Here is a 24,377-nt window from a genome sequence, read left to right as displayed (position 1 = left end):
AAAATCATTACCGAGCCGAGTTAGTCAATTTCATAAAAAAATTTGTTAATTAATTAAAAATAATAAAAGACCTAACTTACTTTCGTAGGAATCACGGTTGCATTTAGCGTATGCAACAAGCCCTTTAAACCCCCCGGTAGCCCGAGTGGACAAGTGAGGTCTCGTGAGGGTTTATAGTGAACACACCCGCAAAGTTCTAAAAGCAACACAAACATGTAAACAAATATATACAGATATACAAATCAAACACAGCAGACAAGCATCACAAAATATATACAACTGTTACCCAACCGGTTACCCATACAAGTTCTCCCAAATATAATATAATATTAAACAGAACATATAAATAAAAACAAAATAAATGGAAAAACATCCAAAAACGGTACCAGCGTCAGCTGAACAACGGTCTAAGCACCTCCTGCTGGGTCAGCCTGATTAGCTGCCTGACCTGACCCTGATGCCTCCGCCTGATCTCCAGCCTCCTGATGTATCTGTAAGGATGCTGGGATCGGTACCTGCAGATGAGTGAATAATATGCGAAAATACTCGTCCTGGCGGGCCATGTGGGCCTGCATCTCCACCTGCTGCTGATGTATACTCTCGAGTGTGACTGGCGGCTGCGGTGGCTGATATCGCTGGCGTAGAGAGTGCTGCTGCTGGGGTCTCATAATATGGGGGACATGGACGAGATGTCGATGTGTCGGGATACCCATCTGAAGCGCGACAGCCGCGTCTGTCCCCGGAGGTGGTGGTGCCTGAGGTCCCTGTCGGACCGGGACGAGCGTGGGTGGATCATGAAGCTCACAATACCCGACCCTACGGGCGTCCTCCAAATCGTAAGGGGTCGTAGCAGGCCCTCGGGTAAAATAGTCTAGTGGGTAACGGTCGAATACCCCGAGGCGCTCTGCGATACAAGTGATATACGGCCCCAAAGCCAAATGGGGTGACCAACCCTGCCAACCACGGCTCCGGGAGAACGGCGCAAGAAGCAGCGTCGCTATATTGTCCTCCCGGCCCGTGATCATCGATAGCAAAGAAACACGACACACGAATCGACTCGAACAAAACTGACTCGAACAACACGAAAACAGACACACTGACTACTGTCTCGAAAAACGTGCAACACAACTAACACAATGGGGATTCACAAAATTGGGCGAATCGGGTCTCGAGATCCATTTATATTATTTTCTAAATGTTTTTAGGTTATTAAAGTTTTCAGAATTAGATTATGATGTGCTTGTTTTTAGGTTATAAAGTTTTCAGAGACATCAGGGACCATATGATTGACTCCCTGTCTAAATTTGGTAATTTTTCGACCATCCGCGAATATTTGGCAAATTTATTACCGAATTGGGACGTGTATTTTGGAAAAATACTTAAAATGCTTAACAAATTATGAAATTTAGTGGGGAACTCATATTTGGTATAATATGATAACACATGAAATTTGGGGTCATTTGGAAAATCCTAAGTATGTTTTGATGATTCGCGTTTATTCGAGTTTTCATAGTTGTTTTTGGGCCGAAAACGATATTTGGCAAGATTGTTAGCTTCTAAAATTTTTCCAGGTTGTTTTGAGAAATAGTTTGATCACTCAGGAATTTTGGCGGATTTTTTGGAAATTGTTTGGTATAAACGGACGATTTTTGGGCTAAATATAGCAAATAAAATGATTTTTTTAGAAATTAATAAATAAGTAAATAATTCCAGAAATATTTTTATAAAAAATCTACATATTTTGATTGATAAGTGGCTAAATTTTCATAATTTAAGGATTAACGGGTAATTAATTGTGCTAATTTGAAAATTAAACAAGTTCAATTCTGATATAAACCGACGAGTTCGTGATTAATGATCGGGTTGGAATATTAGAACATCAAGAGTGATCAAAAACCATATTTTGAATTAATTAAGTAAAAACAAACTCTTGTGAGAAATCCGGACAATTTGGATAGATTGTGCGCGTTTCTTTCCAAATCAAACTAAATAAACGGAAACGGACAATTTTATTATATTAATATTATAATAAAATATTAATATTATTATAATATTCATTATAGGAACTAGTGATACGAGTCAAACGAACTACAAGCCTATTCTGTACTGAATCCTGATTAATCTGTGAGTTTCATGACCCCAGTTTTAAACTGTTTTTACAAACTTTTGGGGTGAAAAACATGTCGATACATATCTATATATTCTGAATTGTTTGATGATGGGAATTATCTAAGTGCTAACACACGAAAGTCCCCACTAACACAGTGATTAACTTTGAGTCGGTGGCTTGTGAATAGTACTATTGGTTTGACAAACCCAGGCGGGGCCAGCACGGTTTGCTGAGACATTATCCCATTTGCACATGTCCATAATTATACAAACCAGCTATATAGTGTTAGACATGGTTAGTTGTGGGCGGAAGGGGGGCAACAGTGGTTGATTAAGCGCGGGAAATGGAGGCACGTAGCACGAACAGTCAAGGCTTCACTGTAGCTTAGCATAATTACATCTTAAACATACAAATAAGTGCACTTGTGAATGTACGTACATACATACATACTTGCGTTACAAACTATGATTGTTATACGCACAACTGATTTCTTGAAACTTGTGAAACTCACCAACTACTTGTAGTTGACCCGTTTTAACATGTTTTTCAGGTGTACTTGATTGGATTAGAAACCTAATGTGCTACGTGTTGTACTTGCGATCAATGCTGGGTGAATTGATGTAAGTGTGCTAGTAGGAAGTAAAGCAGCTTAACGGAGCGTTTAGATTTGTATCACCTAGTTGGTAAACGAAGTTAAATCGATGTAAAATATTGTAAATTAGTTTGTATTATTCTTTATAAACAATGTGGTTGATACCAGAGGTGTGTGTTACATTCCCGTTTTACGCTTCCGCAATTTGCTAGTTGGGGTGTGACACATAGTTCCCAACATGAGACAAGAAACTTGCACCGAATCCTCGGTGTATTTTACCCAATCGTTATGGGCTTGAGCATCGTCAATGTTAGGTTCATTGGGAATGGGATTGTCTAATATGTTGGATTTCTTTTCTTGCTTGAGAACGATTCTCAAGTTTCGATACCAATCCATAAAATTGTTATAGTTGAGACGATCCTTATCGAGTATGGCTCTTAGTGATAGGTTATGAATGGGTGGGATAATTGTGTTAGGTGGATTGTTGATTGCAGCCATCTACAAATTTAACAAAGCTCAATTTCAGTATTTTTCGATATCATTACTCAATTTTAATCGGTAATACCCTTTATGTCTCCTAGACAATTAATGATTAAAATCTAGAACCCAACGTTACATTTAAATAGTAGTTAGGTGACCTTTAACCTACCATTTAAATTAACAAGGTAGTCAACATTTGATGATTGCAACCCTTTGCAACTTCTAGTTTAATGGGATCGGTTAAACATCTTATGTTTAGTTGGCATGCTTAATCCCGTCAACACCATTGTACGCCATGCTTCGGTGACCCTATTTACATGGTTTCCAAATTAAGTTGTCCTACTTATACACACGTGTGAGTTTACACATACAAGCGGTTAGGTGACCTTTATCCCACAAATATGGTAAACCTACCTCAAACTCACAAGTTTCCTCCAATGTGGTTAGGTGACCTTTATCCCACATCGAGTTCCCAAGTGATTCGAGTGTTGTATAAAAGGATGGTGTTTGACTTGTTTTTAAAAGGGATTTTAGTTTTCTAAATTCTAGATAAATTCTAGATTGGAAAACAATTTATGTACCTTGCATTTGCATGCATTCAAATGTATGGTACTTAGTTGAAAATCCCATTTTCAAAGTTCCTATTAATAAAACCCATTTTATTGTGAAATCATTAGCCTTTAATAAAACCAATTTTATTTCCTAACGATTTCCAAGGAACCGATTTTATGCAAGTTGTTGACTTTAAGTTGTTAATCATCCATATTGCAATAAGATAAAATAAAATATAAATCAACCAAACAAGCATAAAATAAACAACCACAAGTCCATAACCATAACCATCTAATCTTGGCAACACTTGTTGACCGAAACAAGTGAGCCAAAAAAGTCTCTCCTAACGGACCATAAAAGACATAGGGCTTGTGTCGGTGAACTCCCACTTGAACCCGCATCCAAATGCTTTAAGTGTCCACTTCGTGTTGTGTCTCCTCCACTTTATTTGGGCTTCCTTCCTTGCATCTTCTTTTACAAAATTATATCCTAATACAATTTTCTATAGTAAAATAAATACAACTAATCTACTTATTATTAAAAACCAATAAAAGAATAGATTTCAAACCCAAATAAAAGAATATTACAACCATATTGAATAATCAAACAAACACAACTGATATAACGTTTAATTTACATTAATCCCGTGTATATATTATTTATTATTTTATTAGTTTTGTTTGGGTTCTTGTAAGATTTGTATACTACTAACATGGTTTTATATTTTAGGTTTCGGGTTTTAATTATGGTGAAAAGAGGGCGAAAAATGAGCAAAAACAAGCCGAACCGGAGAACTGAACCATCAGGAAACGAACCAGACCAGACCAGGAAGAGAACCGGACCGGCTAGCCCCCCATTTAAACTACCGGAGCGCCGCGCGGTAGGGAGGCCCAGGCCTGCCACGCAGCGTTATGGGCTTCCTTCCAGATTATTCTAGCCGACTTTGGGGTTTTAAGCATCCTGTTTCCTATATAAAGACCCCTAAACTCACCCTTAGAGATACCTTAAAGTTCCAGCCGATTTTGGGGAGTTCCGGGGCTTTCGAGATCAGCTTTTGGCAGCTTTGGAGTCGAAGAATCATCCGGTGGTGCGCGCATTAGTTGAAGACGAAGAACACGGGTTTTATCCTGTATTTCTTTTGTTTTCGTTTATTTACCGCCATGAATTCTTCCTTGTTTGTTTTGCTTAAACCTAAGATGATAGGCTAAATTACATGAACTATCTAGGCTTATGATGAACCTATTTTGATGTTTTGATTTGACTTTGGGATTGTTTATCGCTCTGGTTTTTATGGTTTAGTAAAACATTTATTTATAATTAATTGATGCATATGAATGCTTAGGATTGCTTGATAAGTTTTATTCCATAGTTTTCCTTGATTATTGTTTGTCATATGATAGGATAGCTATTAGGTCAATTACTTCGTGTTTTTTATTATTTTATGATTGATGTCATGATAAGGTCATAGAATAATATTGTCAAATAAACCTAAGTGTACTGCTAACCTAAAAACTATAAAGTGCTAGGTTATTGATAAGTCTTTAGTATTTAGTCTTGCTAGATTTAGTTCTTCGTAAGGAGTCCGTCTAGGGTTGATTATTTATTATTTTTTATCAAATCAATTAAATATAGTAAATTGCCTTTGATTTCCGCGTTGTAAGGTAGGATTTCGTATAAAGGAACTAAATTATAATTAATTAGGTGACCGTAAGGGAACTTGATTTTCAATATTGGTGTGCGTTAAAACTTGTTAGAAATCCCTAGGTGTCTCTTGAGAAGGGTCAGCGTCCTGTTTGGGTTTTCTTTTAAGTGTCTATTTTACAATCCAAGTCCATAACTAAATATTTTCCCGGGTTAATTCATTACTGAAATTTAGGGGATTCTAGCCTAGGTATTTTCTTATCATCATCTTATTTTAAATAACAAACTTTTGCTTTCGTTTAAATTACTCGTTTTCTTAATTAGTTTTTAATTATAGGATTAAATTAGTATTTTAAATAAAAACCCCCCAAACAAATATAAATTAATAAGTCGTGTTTGTAGTCGAGTCTAATTAGCTAATATACGTAATTTAAAGAGTCCCGTGGGTTCGATATCCAGACTTACTTAGCTATACTAGAGTCGATCGGTTCACTTGCCGGTTAGTAGTTTAGTCGAGTTTTAGAGAGTATAGAGTATTGCTTAGTGTTTATTTTTAGTTAAATTAGTTAATAATTATCAAACTACTTCAAGCACATCAAGTTTTTGGCGCCGTTGCCGGGGGACTCTTGGCAATTGTGTTATTAGCTTTGATTGGACCTACTTGCTACATACGTGCTATTTGTTTCGTTTTGTTTGAGTCGTAGGAGTCTAATTAAGTCTAGTTTGTTTTTAATTGTTTATTTATCTTCAGTATTAGAGTCGTTATATTACTTGTTTTATTTCGTTCTGTAGGTACATGCCACATCTGCATTTGCAATGACCGCCGTTAGATTGCTTTAGACCTACTCCGTTGAAGTCCGAGGCAAGTTCATCATCGTCTGAAAATCAACCGATCACCATAGATACTTCACCGAAATCATCACCCGCAAATTCACCACCACCAAGTCTCAGACCCATCCCAATGGCCAAAAATAACCGCACCGTGTACCAGAAAGCTTTTCAAGGGTTCCATGGAGATCACTCACCCATTATCGCTACCAAGATTGATAACCCTAACTCATGGTAGATTCCATCCTACGTCATGACCAACATCACCAATTCCATGGCCGTGAAGATGAAGATGCACCGGCACACATCAACCGTCTAACTCGTGCGTTCAAAACATTCAATTTGCAAGGTGCTAATGAGGAAGCGATCTTCCTTCACTTGTTCCCGTTTACACTTTCGGGTCGTGCCATCACTTGGCTCGACTCGCAACCTGTTGGAGCATTCACTACTTGGGAGGCGTTTCACAATGCATTCATCAAGAAGTACTTTCTCCCTGCCAAGGCCTCTCGCCTCCGTGATCAGATCTACTCCTTTCACATGGAGCCGATGAGCCATACTACCAAGCTTGGGAGCGCTTTCAGAATCTGCTTTCCCGTTGTTCACAACATGGGCTCACACCTTGGGCCCTTGTTGAGAAGTTTTACAATGGGCTTACTAATGAAGCTCAAGCGAGGTTTGACACAGCTGCTGGGGGTAATTTGATGGACAAGAAGAATGTGACCGAGTGTAATGAGATGTTTGAAAGTTTCACTCAATCTGAGTACGTGAAGAAGCCACGAGGCGGGAATTCCAATCCCGTCAACAGTATATCCTCATTTGCTCGAGGTGTACACCAGGTTAATCTGGATACTAGTATGGCTGCTGCTATTGAGAATCTTACCTGAGAGATAAATGAATTACAGGAGAAGGTGGATAAATGTGAGATGTGTAGGGGTGGTCATGGTACGTTGGAGTGTCCATTGATGAACAATCAAGATGTTGATTTTGTGGCTGGTCAAAACAGGTTCCCTAATGCTTACAACAACAATCAGAACTGGAACAACTACAAGAATCAGAATCGGAATCAATGGCAAAGTAACTCTAATTGGGGTCCGGCTGGTGGGCCACCTAGTTTCCAAGCTCCCTATAACCATGTCACACCCCAATTTAGGGCCTAGATGTGTGACTCTCAGTTGGTACCTGTTTTGTAAATATATCAGAGTTGGAGGTTGTTTTAGCGGAAGTCTTTATTTAAAAATATTGATTTACTTTGAAAACCTTTCGAATAATGAATATCCAAACGTTTGTTTATTTATTTTAAAATTCATGTTTAATTTATTTAAATAATTCCAAACGAAGCCATCTTCTTATAGCGAGCATCTAACTCCTTGAATTACTCTAATTCCTTGCTATTTGTGCTAAATCTGTAACCTGTAATGTGGGGAAAATATGTCAGCGATATGCTGGTGAATCGTTGACTCTAAAAATAATTTAAATAACAATATAATACAAATATAGTTTTCTTGACATTGCTCAGTAGAAATATTTCTATTTCCAGTATTGTGACACTGCCCTACACACATACAATTTCTTCGAGCCACGTAGCCCATAACAGAGAACTATATGATTGTTAGCACACATACAATTTTTATGTTTGGATCCAGACACATGTGTATTTGGTCTGAGTTGTTTTATTCTATACTTTGTATTATAAAGTTTTAGAGATCACGTAATCTCATGTAAAGGTTTGACTGGCTCTATAAGACAAACAACCCGTCTATCTTATAGAGTATAGAAATGTTTAACTGATTGTAAAGGTTTAACGTATTCACGACGTTATAAAAAGGTTGAACTTATTCACATGTACCGATGATGTGATTGTGTGAAACCTTTCTTGATTGTGACTGATTGTTAACCTATAAACAAATAGGTTTGAATGATCACCTTGATGGTGTTTCTTGATTAGACTGCAGACTTTAAGTCTGGTTTTAACCTGGATTAGGTTTGTGAATGTTTTGAAATCATGATTGTATTAGTGCGACGTTTGGTATAGCAATCTTTGGCCTAATAGGGTTTATCACGTTGGCAAACTTCTCTAGGTAAGTAAACGGGTCCCACGGTTGATTGGTATGTATACGAATTACTTACCTTAGGCAATAAGAGTCTACTAATGATATCCCCTTCCAGTTACTACATGCCCTTTAAAATATAATTTTGTATAACATTATCATTATCAAAATAATGTTTATCGATAACTATTTGTGAATGCTTTTGAAAATACTTTTCAAGGTTAAAGGCCATAGCCATAACTGAGTCTAAGCTTAATATAATATAATTGGCAATAACTTAGACTTAGATCCTACCTTAGTGAATGCTTGAAATACTTATGCTAAGGCAGAACAATTGCTTAGTTTGGCAGAATTCGCTCCTAACTCGCTTAACTGCTCTACGGCTCGTTAACACTTCAATACTTGCACAAACTTCAAGAAAACGGACCTCAGAACTTCTCGGCAACCTGGCACGTTCTCCAGTGTTAACTATGTGAAAGTTATGGTGAATGTGGGATGAATGAGCTTCAAACTCGTAGCCCCCTTTTATAGGCAAAGTTTTGGGGACCGTCGCGTAGCGCGATGGGCCTTTCCTTTAGGTCATCGCGTTTCGCGACTTCGCAATTGACAAGGTGTTGCCACGTGTAGACACGTGGTTGGCCACGTGGTCCTGATTACTTAATGAGGTCATCGCGTAGCGCGATGCCTTCCTGATTTAGGACCATCGCGTAGCGCGGCGCCCCCCTTTTTCAGAACCTCTAGGGAACTGCATCGCGTAGTGCCATGATCGAATCTGTTCACCCATCGCGTAGCGCAATGGGTCTGAAAAACCAAAATTTTCATTTTAACCCCTTTAAGTTTCAGAATTGTCACTTTTGGCCCAAAATTAAATAGGGTATTCCCGAGATGTTACATCCTCCCCACCTTTTGAATAATCTCATCCTCAAGATTTATTGAAATAAGTATGGGTACTTTCTTATCATTTCTTATTCAAGTTCCCATGTATACTCAGGTCCACGTCTTGAATCCCAACGGACTTTTACCAACTTGAGTTGTTTACGTTTGAGGAACTTAATCATACTGTCTTTAATTTGAATCGGTTGTTCCACCAACTTAAGTTTTTCATTCAACGTCTTTCAATGGCATTGCAAGTGTTTCATCGGCTAGACATTTACGTAGATTTAATACATGAAACACGTCATGAATACCTTTCATTTCCTCGGGTAACTCTAATAGATATGCACAGGTCCTATTCTTTCAAGTATTTTGAATGGCCCAACAAATCGTGGACTCAATTTTTCTTTCTTCCCAAATCATACTACACCTTTCCAAGGTGATACTTTAAGTAATACTTGTCCTTAACTTGAAATTCTAATGGTTTGAAGCGAATATCGACATAACCTTTCCGTCTATCTCCTGCCGCTTTCAATCGTTATTGTATCGGTGTTACTTGTTTAGTGGTTATTTGAACAATTTCGAGACTTAATAATTTATTATCCTTAGTTTCTGATCAACATATAGGTGTTCTATATTTTCGTCCGTATGATGCTTCGAATGGTGCAATTTGGATACTCATATAATAATTATTGTTGTATGAAAATTCCATTAATAGTAAATGAGTATCCTAACTTCCTCCCAGATCAATTACACATGCACGGAGCATATCTTCCAATGTTTGAATTGTATATTCACTTTGACAATTAGCCTGAGGGTGGTACGCGGTACTCGAATTTAATCGCGTTCCCGTAGATTTTTGAAAACTTGTCAAAAATTTTGAAGTGAAACGACTATCTCTATCCGAAATGATGGATAATGGCATACCATGCAAAGAACAATATTTTTCATCATATAGTTGTGCTAACTTATCCATACTAAATGATTTTTGCATTTTAATTGATATCATCAGTAAGTGGTTCAGAATATCATAAATCATAAATTGCTAAACATAGTGGCTAGTTGTGTTTAATTATTTACCTTACCTGTTGTATTCTAAACATTTGTTGATGTTATCCAAAATACCTCTTGGATTCAGTCTATCGAATCTTTTCAACTTATTTATCTTAATAACTTTCAAGATACTTCTACTTGTCTCGAGTTATTCGTTGCTTTATGATCTTGACGAATTCCTCCCATTTATATCCATCGGTTGTTTCCTTTGGACTTTCAAATAATACATAACCGATTTTCTTTGAAACATACTCCCTTTTATCCGATTTAATTCTTTCTTTTTATTTCATCTTTCTATAAATGATGGGCTATATTAATCATATAGTCTTTCTTATTTCGAATCTATCCTTTTGATGAGTATAAACATTTTTGTGTAAAGATACGATCTATATGCTAATATCTTTATTTATTCACATTAGGGATGCAAAGTCCCAGTCATGGTTACAAAACTTCTTGTTTTAAAACGAGTTTACAAACAGTTTATAAGAGTTTAACTAACCTGTGTCTTGAATTCTTGAACATTCCCTTTGGCATACTCTTATCCTCCTTTGTTCTTGATTGCCATATTCTTCTTGTGTATAACATAATTACTTTGGCATTCTTTCCTTAACACCACTTTCACTTGCATAACTTGTCTTCTTCGAACATTCAATGCTGAAATGTCTTTTTACTCTACAACTGAAACATGTAACGGTTTTTCTTCTGCAGTCTTCCTCAAAATGGCCAACTTTATTACTGTACGTACATATGACTGTTGCATTGCTTTTGTCTTGTTTTCGACACCTTCCAGAGTGTTGTTTTCCACAATTTTCACAAGTTGGCTTTTCTTTGATTGTCTTTATTTGTTTTACCGCTGCTGTTTCTTTCTTCTTTGCATTATTTTCCTCTATAATTCCCATGTCCTTTGACATATTATTGATCAAGTATTCGACTAATCTCATGGCCAAGTAGATTGTTGGTGGCATATGGGTTTTTACTATATTTCTTATTTCCTCGGGTAGCCCATAACCTTGGCATTATAGTCCTTGTAATTTGTGCCTTCCATTTTGTAGTCTAGAAACTTGATCTGAATATGGTCGATTTCACTAATGGGGCAAAACTATTGTAACACCAGTTCTTTGAATGCTCCCCATTTCATTTGATATATGGGTTTTCTGCCCTTTAACATAACTAAATTGTTCCACCATTCTAGGGCTTCACCTTTAAATTTCAGAGATGCATACTGTATCTTTTGAATTTCATTACATTGACTAATAATGACAATGGTCTCGATCTGATCCAGCCATCATAAAGCTGGTATGACACCTTGGTCTTCATAAAATTCTTGTGGTTTAAAGACTTCAAATTCCTTGAAACTACAACATTGGGCTACTAAATGGTCTTTGGTGATTTTGCTATGACGAGAAGGAGTTCGATATGGATGGATTCTAATTTTATTACTTGAATGTTGAATCTTATGTATCTCTTCTTTCATAAAATTCTTGTATCTATGTAAGGAGTTATTGTGTTGTGGATCATCTCCCTCATTTTGTCGAAATACTGCTTATGGATTTCCTGTACAGGTTCCCGTTGCCGTTTATTGATCAGATGTTGGAGCGTTTGGCAGGTCAGCAGTTTCAGCAAGACGTTGAATGATGCCCAAGAGAACTACACCACCACCGAGAAGGAACTTTTAGCCGTTGTTTTCGCATTTGACAAGTTCTGCTCGTATCTCGTACTTTCGAAAACCACCGTTTTTACCAATCATGCGGCCTTGCGTTTCCTCTTCCAGAAAAAGACGCGAAGCCTCGTCTTATACGGTGGATTCTCTTACTTTCCAAGTTCGACATCGAGATCAAAGAAAAGAAGGGTGCGGAAAACGTAGTAGCCGATCATCTATCCCGTTTAGAGGACCCGAGGAGAGAAGATGTGACATCCGTGGCAAAACCGAGTACACCTTAGTACTTACAAACTCGAATAAGCGTTTAACCGCTTATTGCGTAACGAACAAACGAATAACCAAACGGGACTGGTTATGGTCCTGATATCCAGGGGTGCCATCTATAAGTGATATACGATCTATGCAAGTTAAAATATTAGTAATATGGCCTTAGTTCGATAGCAAACAAGTTAAACGAAAACATGCTCGTTTAATTACCCGCTATAGATTTAAATGCGAAAGATAGTTACAAATCAAGCATTGTATCATCCGTTAAGCCGAAAAAGACTTACCAAACACTTATTGGAAATGTTTTAAATGATCCGTGAAAATAATTTTGATTTTTACAAACATATAGTATGTTTTTATAAATTTACACAAAAATAGCCGAAAAACACTCGTTTTCGCTCCGTTTGTAGCACCCGATATATTTTTGTCACCAGAAATCGAACCCGAAATAAAATTGGACTCGGCATTTCACGTTCGGGCACGTAAATCGAGAAAAGTGGGCCAAATGGGCCCAAAAGGGGACCCAACGAGCCCAGCCCGCCAAAGAAGACTTTTACCCATTTATTTTACTTTCATATATAAACTAGATTTTAGTTATTTTCACATAATTTTCCACATTCAACTTATGTAACTCTTCTTCTCCTGCCAAAACCAGCAAGAAACAAGGTAAAGAGGTCTTAAATAATCGATTTTCGGCTTATTTAAACTCGTTTAACAACATATAAACATGTCTTGATTGCCAAAAATCATTCCTAACCATGTAAAAACCCTAAAAATGGTCCATAAACATGTTTTGAACATACACATGGTGAGGAACCTGGTTTGATAGTTTTTTTGGCCATAAACACGGATTAAAGGGTTGAAACGGCGTTTCTACGGTTCAAAAGTTTGTTTTTGTGCACTAGCCGAAACCCTAAGTTAAGGGCTGTTATGTTGATGAAAAATTGATTGGTTTGTGATATAGGACCTGTACCTAGCTTATATAGAAACACAAGAACCCGAAAATTGGATTAAGAGAGCGAAAACGAACCAAAACCGCAAAGGTAATACCGATTTACTCGATTACGGGCTGTTTAGGTTAAGGTTATGATGAGCATATTGTTAGGCCTTGAAATTTTTCAGGAACATCAGGGACCATGTCAATAAGTCCCTTTTTAAATTTGGTAATTTTTCGACCATGAGAGAATATTTGGCGAATTTATTACCGAATTGGGACATTTATTTGGGAAAAATAGCTAAAATACTTCAAAAATTATGAAATTTTTCTGGGAACTCAGATTTGATGTATTTTGACCACATATGAATTTTTTGGGATTATTTGGAGAAATCTAAAGGTGTTTTGTACATATGCGTTTGTGCGAATTTTTATAGTTGAATTTGGGCTGAAAATAATATTGAACAAGCTTTTTACATTTTGGAATTGATACAGGTTGTTTTAGAACATGATTTGAGCATTTAGGAATTTTTGTAGAATTTTTGGAAATTGTTTGGGGTAAACGGACGATTTTCAGGCAAAATATAGCTGACAAAATGAATTTTTATAAATTAATAAATCAGTAAATAATTCCAGAAATATTTTTATAAAAATCTACATGTTTTAATTGATAAGTGGTTAAATTTTCATAATTTAATGATTAACGGTTAATTAATTATGTTAATTTAAAGATTAAACAAATTCAGTTTTTATAAAAACCGGCAAGTTCGCGACTAACGAACCTGCGGGAATATCAAAACACCAAGAATGATCAAAAATCATATTTTTGGACTAATTAAGTAAAAACGAACTTTTTTATGAAAAACCTGGACAATCCGGATAGATTGTGCGCGTCTCTTCTTAAATCAAACTGAATAAACGGAAATGGGCACCGAGGCTAATCCGGTACCCCAGTATGTGATCATTCTTTATAACTTAATAATTTTATTAACCAATACATTTACCCAAGCTTATTTCCCCATAACTGTTTTCTGAACGCGTAAACAAACAACTTGGCCCAGCGGGAAAACGGGAATCTGAGCCAAGTTCGGTTTTATGTATTAGACATTGAAAAACATCACAACCTAAGTCTATTGCCACTTTCTGGGCGTTCCAGCTATACCCAGATTAGTTATACAGCCCAGTTTAGTACTGAGATTATAATAATATTAAAATATTAATATTATTATAATATGGACTATAGAGACTAAGTGATAGCAAGGGAAACGAACCCCGAGCTGACCTCGCACTGAGTGCCTACAAAACTGTGAGTCTCATGACCCCACTCTTTAAACTATTTTACGAAATTTTGGGGTGGAAAGCATGTTTATACACGTTATCTATCTAAAAACGGATCATGATATAAAATATCTGAACATTTATATATGAAAAGTCCCTACAAACATAATGATTGACTACGTGCTGATGAAAGATGATTATTATCGTTGATTGATATATTGAGTGGAGATAATACGAATTGCAAAACATAATGAAATTACACGTGAGAACATGTTTATACAAACACGATATGTAATGTTAAACATAACTAATTTGGGAGACAACGTGGTCTGTAATGGCCATGGGGATAACGTGGTCTGTGATGATTATGAGGCTATTGTGGGCGGAAGGGGGGTCACAATAGTAACAAACTAAAGTTGAGTATGGCCTATGAGCCAAGTTCTGCTGCAACTTACTAAACTAAAGTTGAGTATGGCCTATGAGCCAAGTTCTGCTGCAACTTATAAACTAAAGTTGAGTATGGCCTATGAGCCAAGTTCTGCTGCAAGTTACTAAACTAAAGTTGAGTATGGCCTATGAGCCAAGTTCTGCTGCAACTTATAAACTAAAGTTGAGTATGGCCTATGAGCCAAGTTCTGCTGCAACTTACTAAAATAAAGTTGAGTATGGCCTATGAGCCAAGTTCTGCTGCAACTTATAAACTAAAGTTGAGTATGGCCTATGAGCCAAGTTCTGCTGCAACTTATTAAACGAACTAACTTGATTATGACATGAATGTTAAGAAAATAATGTGATTATGCGTATTGTGGGCGGATGGGGAGCCACAGTATTTGGTGATACGTGATAAATACTATATGTGTATATGTGTCTATATACATGCTATGTGATTAGCCGTAGGAAATACTATGTGTAGAATATACTAATTATTTGTGTGTACACTATATAATGTTTGAGTTTACATGGAATCATTGTGGGTGGAAGGGGGACCACAGTGGTTGATGTTAACGCGGAACCGTTGTGGGCGGAAGGGGGGCCACAGTGGTTGAGTTTATGTGGAACCGTTGTGGGAGAAAGGGGGTCCACAGTGGTTGGTTAAACACGGAATTTGGAAACAGGTACTACGAACAAACAATCACGATTTTACCGAAATTTCGAATTTATATTATAAACTTACATGTGTGCATATGCACACACAAGGATATGGTTGTACATATTTATACAAACGTAAATACATATTTTTACATACGCGCGTACATACAAACTATGACTGTGTGGTACGCAGAACTGATTTCGTTAAACTTATGAAACTCATCAACTATTCGTAGTTGACCTGTTTTAATATGCTTTTTAGGTAATCAGATATGAGAAGTAATTTCCTGTGCGTTACGTGTCTGACTGATGATTGATGTTGTAGGCATTTGAGTTAGAAGTAAAGTAATTGAAGAACCGATTTGATTGTATCACCTAGTTTGTAAAAGAGATTAGAACGATGTAATATATTGTAAATTAGTTAGTAATGTTACTTTATGAACAATGTATTTGATACCAGTTGTATCTGTTGCATTTCCATTTTACGCTTCCGCAAATCGCTTAACGAGGGTGTGGCAGAAGAGTTACGTGAGGAGGAGATCGGTGATACATTCCCTCACGAGTCGATCAATTTTGTTGCGGTTGAGAAGCAAGGTATGCCATGGTTCACTGATTTTGCTAATTATTTGGCTAATGGTTTTGTTTTGGAGGGTATGACTACGCAACAAAAGAGGAAGTTCTTCCGGGATGTGAATAGATATGTGTGAGATGGCCCGTTCTTGTTTAAGATTGGTGGTGACCGGATTTTGAAGAGATGTGTGACGAAAGAGGAAGGTTGGGATATTCTCAAGAATATTCATGAAGGGTGACGTGAAGTCGAAGGCTCACTCAAACTTAAACCATATACTACTAAATAGATAGCGGTAAGTGGGTATCGAACACGAGGAGTTTGTTGAAAATGTGTTAATAAGTAGCTTAACGATTAAACTAATATAAATGTAAATGACGGAAAAGTAATTTCCAGGTTGGTTTTGATTTGATTTTATAAACTAAAATAAACTAACATGAAAGTTGTAAACGATAAATTAAACAAGCATTCCTCTCGGGGTCCGGGTTATTATTCAACACTTTTGTTAGCGTTCAATGGATAAACCGTAATATCTCGGTTATGTGTGTATGCAATTGTTTTAATTAATCAAGAACTAAGTACTCGGATTTCTAGAATGCGAGGTTGCTACTTAATCAATCAATCAATACTAGTGTCCCTAGTTCTTTCCACTAAATCTCGATTGCCAACGTCACCAAGAACATATGGCTAAAAGCTAGATAGAAACAATATGGACAAGCTACAAACAATCACAAAAGCACAAGATCATACTAACATAGCATTTAGATAACAAAATCGCCTCTAGGCCGGCCAAGGTAAAAAAGGTAGTCCAAAAGACACTCACAAATGGCCTATTAAAAGACATGCAATAATGTCTCTGTCCAGGACCGTGGGCCACGGTGTGAACCGTGGTCCACGGTTGACTAGAAGTCAACAGTTATCCCAGCATGACCGTGGGCCACGGTCACCTCCACGGTTCCCTTTCTTCTCCACGGTACGGTGGACTCTGGAAAGTTTGCATCAGGTGGATCGTGGTCCACGATACGGACCGTGGGCCACGGTAGGGCTCATTCCCGCGACTTGTTTTCTTCGTATCTCTCGCGTTCCAGCTCTGTTTCTTTCACCGTTTTCGTCTGTGTTCTCGTAACACCGCTCTCTAGCTCCTCAAACCTGCAAACACACGAGCAACTGTAGTCAACTAATTCCACGGAGTTAACTTAATCCCGTAAGCACAATTATATCTTTTATATCACTTAGTTGTTTTCCTACGGGTCGCCCGTCACATTCCCACACTTACCCGATGCTTGTCCTCAAGCAACACTTTAAATCACAATTGCTTTCAAAACACACCACCAAACAAACCACAAGACCGGCTCTGTTGAGGTCCCGAGTCATACCCTATTCCCACAAAATTAGAAGTTTGCACTAACTTACTTGATATTACATTTCAAAACATAGGATTCTAGTCAACCTTAACATGCTTTCGGTCTTTACTCACACATAACACACCGTCACTATTAACTCATTAATCGGTGACCATTCCGAATATCAAAATAATGCTCGATTCTCCTCGCATACGCTTGTACCACCGTCAAATCTCCACCTACTCGTGCTTTGACACAAATGCAAATCAAGAGGACTTAAAACGGGTTATAACGGGGCTAAGTGTAAGGGTATGGATTGGGAATATTGAAAGTGGCTCAGGCGATCCGATCCGGCTTATTACATCAAAACTAAGTAAACAATGAAATAAACAACTATAATCGTTACTAACTTGTAGCTCAACACTCACTACATCAAACTTCGAACATTGACTATCAACTTTTTATTTCTTTTTCTTTTTTTTCATATTTTTTTTTTGGAGTAAACATAATACTTCATACTTCCTATTGATTAGTACTATAACAATTACAAATACAAAGAAATACCTACTAATCCGGATCGTCTCGTAAATTAACATCAGGGTTGATCAAATAAAAAGAATAGGTCCAACAAAGTTTTCTAAAGGAACCAACCCCCCGCCCCTCTCATTACCCACGCTCATATATGTAATTTATGAGTCCCAACCCCCAAAACCCGCACTCACACTCATCCGAGACGAGGCTTTAACCTAAGTATCTCAATCACTTTTGCATTTATGCCAAGCTAAGGTCTCGAAGTGCATTGATGGCACAAGTTCCAATGGAGAATTACCAATTCGTCACCGCTCTTTGTTTTCCAAATACCCAAGTGACAGTAGGCATGTTATGTGATTTGATAAACCGAAAGCATGCTAACCTTGCCTAGAATACTACTCGACCATCTTTTTAACATAGCTAAGCAAATTTGGTTTGGGGGAATTATGACCATGAAAGGGGACCAAAACTTTGCCCCGCCAATCTTACCACTTTCCGGTGTTTTTCTTTCAATTGTCTTTTTTTTTTAAATCTTCAAAAAGATTCCTCATCCCCACACTTGGGATACATTGTCCCCAAGGTACGGTTTTGAGAAACACACACAAAAACACCACCTCCTTCCGACCCGCAACATGATCTCAAAAGATTCAATCCTCCTCCCTACCACCCAAACACTAAACCGAAAACAAAATAAACAACTGTACAGAATATACAAAAACACATGCACCTGGTGTGACGAGACCCTCATCAGTAGTAGGGCGGTTGTGGCGGTCTGAAAATGGAGGTCATGAAGTCCGAAAATTCACCAAAGTTAAACGCTCCACTTCCGCCGCTGCTGCCCTTTCCCGAATGGTGGTGGTGGTGGTGCCATCGATTGCATCGGGTCCACCCACATGGAGTGATGCAATGGAGGCTCGGGGTATCGCATGGAGCCGTCGTATGGTGGCATAGATGTGTAATCCACACTTGGTGGATCTGGGACGACCTCCTCACCTGCATGCCATTGTTCATGCATTCTTCTGTTCCTGTCGTCCATGTACTACATGTTTGATTCGTGCTCGCGCGCATAGGCATGAGCACGGTTCCACATCTCGTTGCGGTCGTGCCTCTCTTTCTCGGCCCGTTCATGATACGCCCCCATGAAAGTTTGGTGGTTGAAAAGTGCCCGAGTCTCCTTCGACCAAGTATCAAAAGTGGAGGGCCGATGCTTCTCCACCACCTCGTTTATCAAACCCATGTGGGCCCAATTGTCTCCATATGACGCGTAACCCGAAGAATAGTCCCAACCCCTTTGTTGGGACCCACTACCACCAACATTCGCATCACCAACCATCTCCATTTCATCATCGTCACTTCCCTCTTCTATTATTTCCTCTCGTTCTTCATCCGCTTCCTGCTCAACATCCTCCCTTAACACTCGCCACTTCACACTGTCGTTCTTCAATTGATGGTACCGTTCGTTTTTTGTATAAGTCCAACCCGGGCCCAACGAATCTAATTTGTGTTCCATAAACGTCTTTTTCAACCCAACCGCGCCTGTTGGAATGGCGCCATGCAACTTCAGTATTGTTGTGATCAATCGGCAGTGCGGGATCAGCCTCCTCTTGTTGCTTTCTCTACTCGTCCATATGTTCAACATGGCTAAGTAGCGAAAGGAAATCCGCGGCTATCCATTCATCAATGCGGCCAACACCGGCATATCACTGTTTCTCACTACCGAAATGTCGCTCCGGCGGGGTACCACATTAGATAGACATATCGTCATCAACAATTGAGCTTGAATCCTCAACTCCCTCCTCTTAAGGTTCGACCCCGTACCTCTACCCCCCGCCAATACCGACGATAGTATATTATACCATTGTGGGCTTCTGTCGGGATGGTCAATCAAATCTTTGACCGGCGGGTATACATATGAGTTGGCCGTCTTGCTGTCGAAGTGAGCAACTTGATTGAGTGTTTCAAAGGACATTTCCACAGTCGTTCCACCCATAGTACCGATCAACTTCATCTCCGAACCCTTCCTAAACTGTGGGCACCTCAAGGTAGATACCCACTCCTCAATTTCCTTGTCATACAACACCGCGCTCTGTCCATCATAACACTGGAGAGCAGCTTCCCAACCTAAAGCTTCGAACTTGTTGAATATGCCAAATGCTTCAAACCCCGATTCGGTCACCTCCTTTTCACACATGAACCCTTCCAGTCTTTCTTTTATACCGCTCATCTTTTCCTTGAATAACTCCGGCTGCAATTCTACAGCATAACTCGATAGTACCCCACCCCTCCAGTCGGGCCTTGGGACTTCCACTTGAACATGCTTTTGCTCCTCTCGCAACCGTTGTCTTTTGGATTGGGCGGCCCGACCACTCGAAGATGCCACCTTTCCTTTCCCCTTGTCTGAATTCCTTCCAATCTATACACACAAACCACCAAAGACAACCAAGTTAATTCAATATGTCCATCCCCACACTCGCTTGTTACCATAGTTGTGGATAAACAACTTGTTATTATAATTAACCAATGTCACAAATCTTCAATAAACACTTAGTTTTTTCAACTTTTCCATGAAAAATCACCACTTTCAAGAATTTATTTCTTATCCACAACTACAATTTGTAACCATTAACACTAACAAGCAAGTGGGTTTACACAAATCAACACTACCCTAACAATTTCTGCAATGTATTCAAATAATTGACAAATACATACCTTGGTTGGTGTGTTAGGATGATAACAAGTAATTCTTGACGAGCAAACAAGAAACCCCCAAAAATTTTGAAATTTTTGGGATTCAAATACTCACAAACGGGATAACACTTGAGAATGAGAAGGAAAGAGGGTTGTATTGTTAATCCTTTCACGAATTCACTTACAAAATGGTTAACAAGTTTAGGTTTTGGGGTTAATTTGAGAGAAAGAGATGGTGAAATTAGGGTTTGAAAGATAGAATATGAAGGTATAGAAAAAGGTTGGTGAAGTTTGTGGTTCAAAATGGTTGTAAAAAAATTTTAAAACTCGTTTAAAGCCCTTAACACCCGTCAAACTGCAGCAGTTCTGCGCGCACCGTGGGCCACGGTGTGAACCGTGGTCCACGGTTGACCAAGGTCAACGAATAACCAGGAGGGACTGTGGGCCACGGTGCGACCGTGGTCCACGGTGATGTTGTTCCAGAAATTCCAGAGAGCACCGTACCGTGGTGACTCTCTGGACCGTGGGCTACGATGACAGGACCGTGGGACACGGTTGAGACCGTGGTCCACGGTTTACCCTTTTTTTTTGTTTTTCAACAAAAGAAAACTAAAGATTAAGCAATACTTAAAACAAAACAAAAACTAAAATTACCCTACCCCTCATGAAAATCCCGAGTTGTCCTCAACACGGTAGAGAAATTCCTAAGAACTTCCCCACACTTGACTCGAACACACTCCCACGAGAGAGAGGTAACTTTTAAAAACAATGTTAACAAAAGCTATTTACACCCTACAACATACCTTGGCCTTTATGCGGTGAAACCGTTCGGTAAGCTTAAGAGGAAACTCACCTTGTCATTGTTAAGCATGTTCACATCTTTCCCTTCTAAGTATGGTTTGAGACGATGGCCATCCACAACTTGTTTACCTTGACTTTGCACGTCCTCAATCTCCACATCACCAAACTTCCCGACTCTTGTGATCAAATACGGGCCCATCCATTTGCTTTTGAGCTTCCCGAGGAACAATTTGAGTCTTGAATTGTAAAGCCACACTTTTTGCCCAACCTCAAACGTTCGTTTCCTTATCTTGGCATCGTGCACCCTCTACAATTTCTCTTTGTAATTCGAAGCACATTCACATGCCTCGTCCCGGATTTCCTCCAACTCGTTCAATTTCAACTTTCTCAACTCACCGGCTTCCTTATAATCCAAATTAACACTCTTAATTGCCCATAATGCCCGGTGAGCCAACTCCATTGGCAAATGACACCCCTTTCCATACACCAACCAATACGGAGTGGTACTAATCGGTGTCTTGTAAGTCGTGCGATAAACCCACAATGCATCATCCAACTTAGTCGACCAATCTTTTCTATCAACCCGAACCGTCTTCATCAAAATTTCTTAATTTGTCAATTCGACACTTCAACTTGGCCACTTGTTTGAGGATGATAAGGTGTTGCAATTCGGTGATTCACACCATAACGCTTTAACAATTTTCCAAATGCAAAATTCTTTAAATGTGATCCACCATCACTTATGATAACTCGGGGAATCCCAAATCTTGAGAAGATGTTGGATTAAACAAACTTGCACACCACGGAATGATCATTAGTTCGTGTTGCAACCGCTTCGATCCACTTTGACACGTAATCAGCCGCGACAAGAATGTAAAGGTACCCGCATGAGTATGGAAACAGGCCCATGAAGTCTATGCCCCACACATCAAAGATGTACACAACTAAAATGGGTTGTAAAGGCATTTCATTCCGTTTCGATATACCCCCCATTCGTTGGCAATTTAAACAATGCCGAGCGTATTCACTAGCATCCTTGAAGATCGTCGGCCAATAGAATCCACACATAAGTACCTTGTACCCCGTTTTAGAGCCACTAAAATGGCCCCCACATGCCGATGAATGAGCGTGTTTCAAGATATCTTGTACTTCGTTCTTGGGTACACATCTTCTCACTACTTGATCCGCTCCAATCTTGAAGAGGTCCGGTTCATCCCAAATATATTGCTTAACTTGGGCTACAAATTGTTGCCTTCTCTTCTTGGACCAATATTCCGGAATCGCACCCGTGGCCAAATAATTTACATAATGGGCATACCACGGTGCGGTCGAAACAACAAGCAACTATTCATCCAGAAATATTTCATTTATCTCTTTCGGATCATCAACGCCCTCAAGGGTAATTCTTGACAAGTGATCGGCCACGACATTTTCGCATCCCCTCTTGTCGCGAATTTTAAGATCGAACTCTTGCAACAATAACACCCACCAAATAAAACGCGGATTTGCATCTTTCTTCTCCATCAAATACCGCACCGCACTATGATCCGAGTACACCACAACTTTGCTCCCCAAAATATATAAGCGAAACTTATCTAAGGCATACACCACCGCAAGCAACTCCTTTTCGGTGGTGGTGTAGTTCAATTTTGCCTCGGATAAAGTCTTGCTCGCATAATAAATCACCACCGGCCTTTTGTCCACTCTTTGACCCAAAACCGCTCCCACCGTCTTGTCGCTCGCATCGCACATGATTTCAAATGGTGTTGACTAATCCGGTGATTGCAAAATTGGTGTCTGCACTAACTTTTTCTTCAAACTATCAAACGCTTGCAAACACTCATTAGTAAACTCAAAAGGGACATCCTTCAACAAAAGATTACATAAGGGTTTTGAAATTACACTAAAACCCTTAATAAATATTCTATGGAACCCGACATGTCCCAAAAACGACCTCACCCCTTTAACATTTTCGGGGGTGGCAATGATGAAATTACTTTTATCTTTGCTTGATCGACTTCCATCCCCCTACTTGACACCACATGACCCAACACAATACCTTCTTGCGCCATGAAATGACTTTTCTCCCAACTTAAAACCAAGTTTGTCTCGATACATCGTTTTCAAAATTTTTCTAAATCATTGAGACAAGACTCGAAGGTTGAGCCAAAAATGGAAAAGTCATCCATGAAAACTTCACTTGAATCCCCGACCATGTCCGAAAATATGCTCATCATACATCTTTGAAAAGTGGCAGGGGCATTACCCAATCCAAATGGCATCCGTCAAAAAGCAAAGGTGCCATATGGACAAGTAAAAGTGGTTTTGTGTTGGTCATCGGGATGGATTGCAATTTGATTATACCCCGAATACCCATCCAAAAAACAATAATATTTTTGCCCCGCAAGCTTTTCAATTATTTGATCAATGAATGGTAACGAAAAATGATCTTTTGAGGTGGCGGTATTTAATTTTCTATAATCGATGCACACTCGCCACCCGGTTACCGGTCGGGTAGCGATTTGTTCACCATTATCATCCTTTATTACCTGGATACTGGCTTTTTTGGGCACTACCTGTGTCGGGCTCACCCACGCACTGTCGGAAATAGGATAAATGATCCCCGCATCCAACCACTTGATCACCTCCTTTTTCACCACTTCCCGCAGGTTCGGGTTCAATCGTCTTTGAGTTTCTCGTGTTGGTTTAGCCTCCTCATCTGTAATTATTTTATGCATAACAATAGAAGGACTAATACCTTTCAAATATGCAAGCGTCCATCCAATGGCCGCTTTATGTGCTTCCAACACCTTCACCAATGCCTGCTCTTGAACTTCCTCCAAATTAGAAGCAATGATAACCGAGAGGGTTTCATTCTCTCCTAAGAAAACATACTTCAAGTAACTTGGAAGCTCCTTCAACTCCACCTTTGGTGGACACTCCAAGGATGGTTTTGTGTCTGAGTTGATTTCCTTTGGCAAGCTCTCCATTTGATGTGTCCATGGTGGTCTTTTCTCTTGCAAAGCTAAGGCATTTTGTTT

General features: G+C 38.9%; 1 pseudogene; it reads right to left on the bottom strand.

Moving 5' to 3' along the window:
- LOC143625673 (uncharacterized) overlaps window positions 1-22,860 on the bottom strand; it is a 192,273-nt pseudogene extending 169,413 nt beyond the window's left edge.
- Window positions 22,861-24,377: the final 1,517 nt, after the last annotated feature.

Source organism: Bidens hawaiensis, unplaced genomic scaffold (genome assembly GCF_021521415.1).
Source record: "Bidens hawaiensis isolate Kalapana, Puna unplaced genomic scaffold, B.hawaiensis_p1.1 tig00004192_1, whole genome shotgun sequence".
In the NCBI taxonomy this organism is placed as follows: Eukaryota; Viridiplantae; Streptophyta; class Magnoliopsida; order Asterales; family Asteraceae; genus Bidens; species Bidens hawaiensis.
The sequence above is the reverse complement of the archived record's forward strand: the minus strand, read 5'-3'. Positions and strand labels throughout refer to the sequence as shown.